This window comes from Felis catus, chromosome B2, assembly GCF_018350175.1.
Source record: "Felis catus isolate Fca126 chromosome B2, F.catus_Fca126_mat1.0, whole genome shotgun sequence".
Classification (NCBI taxonomy): Eukaryota; Metazoa; Chordata; class Mammalia; order Carnivora; family Felidae; genus Felis; species Felis catus.
This window is the reverse complement of record NC_058372.1, coordinates 38,603,401-38,609,697: the sequence shown is the minus strand read 5'-3', so window position 1 is coordinate 38,609,697 and position 6,297 is coordinate 38,603,401.

The window sequence follows — 6,297 nt, the reverse complement described above, 5'->3', positions numbered from 1 at the left end:
CCCTGCTGCCTGTCTCCCTCCATCCTTTTCAGGGCAGATGGCACCCACTCCTCCCCAGAACAGTCCTGGCAGGCGAGTGATAAGGTGGGGGCCAGGGAACCTGGGTGAGAGGGGACCCCCCCCGACTCCATCCTGGGTGATCTCACACCTGCCTCATTGGTGCCCCATGTCCGGCCCAGCTATATTTGGCAAGCTCAAACTCTGAAACTAGAGTGACTGGGCCACCCCAGTCCCTTCCCCTCACAGGGGCCAGTTTCTCACCTCTTTTAATCAAGTCTTCCATTTCTCCAGGCAACCCACACAAAAGGCCTGGGCCAGGTGGTGGAGATACTCTGGCTCCTACACAGAGGTTCTATTTTCTGTTCTGCCTTCTTCCAGGCTGGGTAATTATGGATCTGTCCTCAGAGGCATTCTGTTTCTTAGCATTGGCTGCTCGAAAGCCCGTGTACGTGAGGCTGGTCTCACCACTTCTATCTAGTGTTACACTGCAGAGTACTATATCACAGACACGCGGCTGTCTGTGCCCAGTGTGAATACGCTCAAGGGCACATTCTAACATGTGGGCCGTGTGTGTGTGTGTATTGGTATATGACCAGAGTGCTCATCGACCAATAGGTATTATCAAGTGCCCACTATGTGCCAGGCCAAGGTGGTCTAGGTTCGAGGGCACACCGTCATGAACTGGAGGGGAAAGATGGCGGCCCCCATGGTTTACATCTTAGTGGCAGCAATAGTAAACTCTGAAGTCAGGTCATTTCAGGTGGTGAGCAATGCTGAAGGAAATAAGCAAATCGATGCTAATGAATGAAAGTCGCAGCGAGCTAGCTATGGGTGGCTGCTTCTGATGAGGTCATCAAGCTAACTTCTTATGGGGGGACATGAAGGTGTGGAGGCCAAGAATTCCAGGCAGAGGGGACAGCAGAGGCAGAAGCCCTAGCAAGGAACCAGTGTGATGTTTCTAGCTGGAGAGCAGTAGCAGGGATGGGGGAGGTGGGGCAGTAGCAGGGATGGGGGAGCTGAGATCGGAGATGTTAGCAGGGGCCAGGTCCTAAAGGGTTCAAGGAGTCAGACCTTGGACTCTTCAGTCAAATTTCCCAGGTCCAGTTTTCTACTATGCCACCTACTAGTTGTGTGACCTTGAGGCAAGTTATTTAACCTCTCTGGGTCCCTGGATGGTGCTGGTGGGGGTAATGCTAGTACCTCCTTCAGAGAGTTGTGAACCAATGAGTTACCAGAAGTAAAGGGCTTAGAACACCACCTGCCTCATGGTGCATAGCTGTTCTTTTTATTAAGTGTTTGCTATTATGAGAAGCCTTATCGTTGTTACAAAAAAGGGACTAAGGTTTTAAGAGATATACGTTTGTCTGCTGGGACAAGTTCTGCTCTGGAAATTAGGGGAGACCTGAGCCTTAGTCCTTGTCCCATCTTCAAGTCCCTGGGTGTCCAGATCCTCTAAGTGGGTTCCAAAGCAGTCCTGTGGGACCCCAGCTTAAGCAGTTGGCATGGCAGTAACCTCTGAGGGGTGAGGTCTTAATGAGACCAGAAAGGGAGCTCAAATCTCATCAAGAGAGCATCAGAGGTGACCTAAAGCTCAAAGAACACACCTGCCACCTGGAGCAGGGAAGGGAGGCAAAGCAAAGAAGTGAGAGGGGCAGGCACAGGGCTGGAGGGGATTGGGAAGCAAGGCCAGCCTCCTAGAAGCCATCTTTATTGGCCCCAGCCTCACCATGCCCCGTGGGGATGGCTGGGATGAAGCCCCAAGGTCAGATGCACACCGGGCTTTTCATCTTTCGAATGAAGGGGTTGACTGAGTTGGTTGATAAGCTCTTTTAAGCCACTCCTCTCAAGATACCCATGGGAGGCCGCACCGTTGGGGGGCTAGGAGGGTAAAAGGAGAGGATTCTTTGAGAATAATGAGTCCTGCCTGGGTCTGTGGTTGTCTTGGGATACAAGGTTTGGTTTCCTTTCTGCTAGCTGGAGGTGGAGAAGGCACTAGTGTTTATAGTCCTCGCTAAGGGTCCTGCTCTGTGATCAGACCTCTTAGGTGTGTAGCCAGCCAGCTCTGGGGAGGGCTTCCATCAGAAATGCCCACCCTTCTCCCCAACTGGATGAAAAGAGGCACTGACAAGTTCTGCACATTTACAAACACACACCCACGCCCCTGCCATGCATGGGTTTCTGAATATTTCCAGGTAAATCAGATTTTTGTAAATCAAATTTTGTGTTCAATGCACTTTGGCTGCTTGCTGTTTAAAGAAACCCTGTTGCAAGTCCTCTTGTGAAGCAAATACCTCTCCTCCCATAAATATCAATGTTCATATTTAGGCTTTCAAAGTATGGAAGCCCCTGTCTGTTCAAGGGTGTGTGTGCGTGCGTGCGTGCGTGTGTGTGTGTGTGTGTATGTGCACGCATGTGTGTGTGTGCATTTGCATTCATTCTGGCACATAAAAGGATCCCTGAATAAAAATGTTTTTTCTCTCCTAGGCTTTGTTGTGATATGTTGCTGGAAAAAAAGACACACTGTTCAAGCAAAGGGCAGACCCTGAGCAGCTCAGGTCTCTGTGTGCTTCCCATCCTTCCTGACTGCTGCTGGAAGTCAGCAGCTGACTGCTGCTCCCCAGGGGTAGACCCCATGGGTCCCACCTCAGGGCGAAGCGCGGAGGCACTTAACAACTTGGGGAAGACAAAAAATGTGTCTACTACCTGGAATAGGGTGGGGAAGGGAGGCAGGTGGGTGAGTGTAGAGGGGCTAACCAGGAATGCTAGAATTCATTCACAAGACTGCATTCTACAATCAATTATTCATCAGGAAACATCCAGGGAACCACTGTTATTTGCTTCCTGCTTGTCTGCAGGACCAGGGTGGTGGCCCTGACAGTTTTGTGTTCCCATGCTCCCGTGAGTGGCTCGACTTTCCCTCGTAAATTTGTGGCACCACCCTGGGCTTTACGGCCTGTCTCCCCAGCCCGCGTCTCTGACCTCTGCGTGGGGGAAGAGTCCCCTTTACTCCCCAGCCTTCTGCAGGCTGGTGTGGGGACAGGCCAAGAAGTCTCTGGAAAGACCCTCCTTCATCATTTATTAATGGTCCCTGGCCTCTTCCCTGAAATAATTAGGGTTGGGATATTTTCGTACCATGCAGTTAATTGCCATCTGTACTGTTTAACAAGTGAGGGCACTGGGTAGTAATCTGGAGGCCCACCGAGGATGGGACATGAGTCATGGTGTTGGCTGCCACAGCTTGATGGGAGGGGGACGTGCAGAGGGAGCCGGCGCTGGGATGTGGGAGGTGCCGGACTCACAGTTCACAGGGAAAGTGTTAAGAACCAGGCTTCTCCTCTGGGAGCAGGAGCCCAAACGAGATCCTGGCAGAAAGCTGGGTTCTCACCACAACAGACACCCACAGGATGTCCCAGGCTCTTGTCTTCAAGAGCATGAAGATTGGGGATCAGAAGCCCTGTGCTCTAGCCCTCGGTTCGCTGGAGGAGAGTCTGAGCTGGGGATTCCAGTGTGTGTGTGATTTGTTGAGGGAGCAGGAGAGGACTGAAGAAGAATCTAAGCCAAGCTGCCACTTCGGGCAAGGTCTTGCCTGAGCCTGATCCCTCAGGGAATTCTGGAGCGTGAATGGCCCCTTGGAGTCTGTCCAACCTTAAGAGAGGGGGCCAGCCTTCATATTCTGACAGCAGTGTCACTAGCCAAGGGTTATTATGGAGGGTGGGGGGTGTGACAGAGGGCTTTCACCTCCTGAGTGTCTCCCCGGGAAATGGCTTCTGTCCTGTCAAGTAAGGACAACCCAGTGGAGAAGGCACAGCTATGACCTATTGGCAACCAACACTCCAGCAGCTTGGTGAAGGAGATGTGGTGGGGCACCAGCGGCCTCTGACACAACCTTCCAGGCTGAGAGACAGTGGACATCTAGTCTCTCTGAGGCCCAGTTCCTGCCCACACGAGGATTCGCAGCCTTCCAGGGCTCTCTTACAAGAGAGCACAGAAGGCTGGTGTGGAGGGGATCTCTTAGCTGTCATGTGCTATATAAATACCCTGCCCCTACTCCTGCACAAACCCCTGCTATTCCGTGAGGGACTGCCCGGATGCAACTTTGCATGTGGCTGGAGTGCACAGACTAATGTTTGGCTGGATTTATAAGGTGTCTCTCTTTACCCTCTGCCCTGGCCTGGGCACCCTCCATTAGACAAACGTTCTTTTGGGAAGGCATTATCCTTGGGGATAATTTACAGAGAAAGGGGAGAGGGGCTAATTTTCGGTTCTCAGTCATGAATGCCAGTGTGAGGATCCTTCCCAGGCCATCCTAGACTAGAGTCAGGGAGAGTGACAGGGGCCAAGCAGATGGCCACTGACTGGACCTCAGGAGGGGCCTCTTCCCACCCTCATCCATTTAGGGCAGGCTGACTGGTAAGCTAGAAAGGGCTGAGCACTCAGGCTGGTGACAGCTGCTGTCTGTCCCTCAGGGAAGACAGTGAGTGCAAAAGAAGCTCTCCCTCCCCATCCCGCTAAACCCCCTCCTTCACTAAGCCTTGCCCTAGCTCCTAAGAAAAAGGGCTGCCTGGCCAAAGGTGGCTTCCGTGGGACAAACCAGGAAAGGTGATTATTGGGAAATGTGGCGCTTTCTGTTGTGAAGGCTACTGGGGAGACAGGCAACTCTGGGGTCTGGGCAGTCCTGTAGGTGGGGGGAGGGTGGCAGTGTCAAAAGAGCCCTGTGATGAGCCTGGGGCTCAGTATGGTCTGGAGGGCAGCAAGTATTAATAGTCCAAGGTCAGGGGGCGCCTGGGTGGCCCAGTCGCTTAAGCATCTGACTTCGGCTCAGGCCATGATCTCACAGTCTGTGAGTTTGAGCCCCGCATCGGGCTCTGTGCTGACAGCTCAGAGCCTGGAGCCTGCTTCAGATTCTGTGTCTCCCTTTCTCTAACCCTCCCCCGTTCATGCTCTGTCTCTCTCTGTCTCAAAAATAAATAAACATTAAAAAAAAATTTTTTTTTAAATAGTCCAAGGTCAGAAAGGTTGACCACTGTCCATCAGGCCTTCAAAGGAGAGAAGAAAATGATACTCTGGTGTTTCTTTCCACCTCTGGAGACGTCCTTCAGCCTTCAGCAAGACCGTTGTCTCCCCTTTCCCCACGAGACACCTTGGTGCCCCCTCAGGATGTCACCAGCTTGCCCCTTCCTAGGGGAGGAGGGGTTCCACTCCTAGGACACCCTGCCCTACTCCTTTCCTCCTGAACTCCTGGCTATGCCCCGCCTCCTGGGGAGCAGTGAGGCAGGCTGGCCTGTTCCTCTGTTGGACTGAAAAATCCAGAAAATGGAATGTCATTAGTGGGAATGTGAAATTATTTCTGGGAGGAAACAGAGCGTGTGTGTGTGTGTGTGTGTGTGTGTGTGTCTGTTGGGAGGCCAGGTCACACTGTCCCCCATCCCAGGAATACAGACACCTGCTTGAAGCAGAGAGGTCAAGACTTAGCGAGGACAGGGCTGACTAAGGACAGCTTTGGTCCACTGCCGTTCGCCCAGCTTGAGGTTGGGCTCTGTGTCCCTGAGGTGGGCAGGAGAGGCGAGCCAGGCAGAGGATGTGCTTCAGGGTCCAGAGACTGGATTTACTCAGGGGAACCACGCCAGGGGTCAGGCCTAGGGAACTAGAGAAGGAAAGTAGTACAAAGTCCACCAAAATGGTCATGGGGCCTGCTTGGAAGAGGTGGGGCCTGACAGAAGTGCCCCCATTTGAATTGGGAGGGATGAGGAGAGAGAGAGAGAGAGCGCATGGGGAGAGCGACTGTGCCAGCTACGTGTGGAGGCTGGAGGCAGGGAGGGAGGCCTGGTGGGAAGAAGATCTGCCCCAAATAATAATCATTGGATACTGATGATATTCCTACTAACTGAACACCCACTACGTGCTGGGCACTATTTGTAGAACTTTCCATGTGAACTTCAATCCTCACAATGACCCCATGAGATAGGTACTTCCTCCACCTTAGGGGGGAAGAAACTGAGTCTCAGAGAGGTTAGGGAATTCACACGGGGTCACTCAGCCAGTGAGTGGCAAAACCAGGATTTGAACCCAGATGTCCTGGTTCTAGGACGTCTATCCCTAATCAATAAACCTTTTGGTACAGGCCAGAACGCACTGATTGCTTATTACGCGCCAGATGCCATTCTGAGCCTTTTCTTCATGGAGCCTTCATTGCTGGTCCCATTTTACAGATGAGAAAACTGAGACCCAGAAGATTTCACATAAGATTACTCGAGGTCACTCAGAGAACAGTGGAGTCCGTGCTGGCCCCTAGGCAGT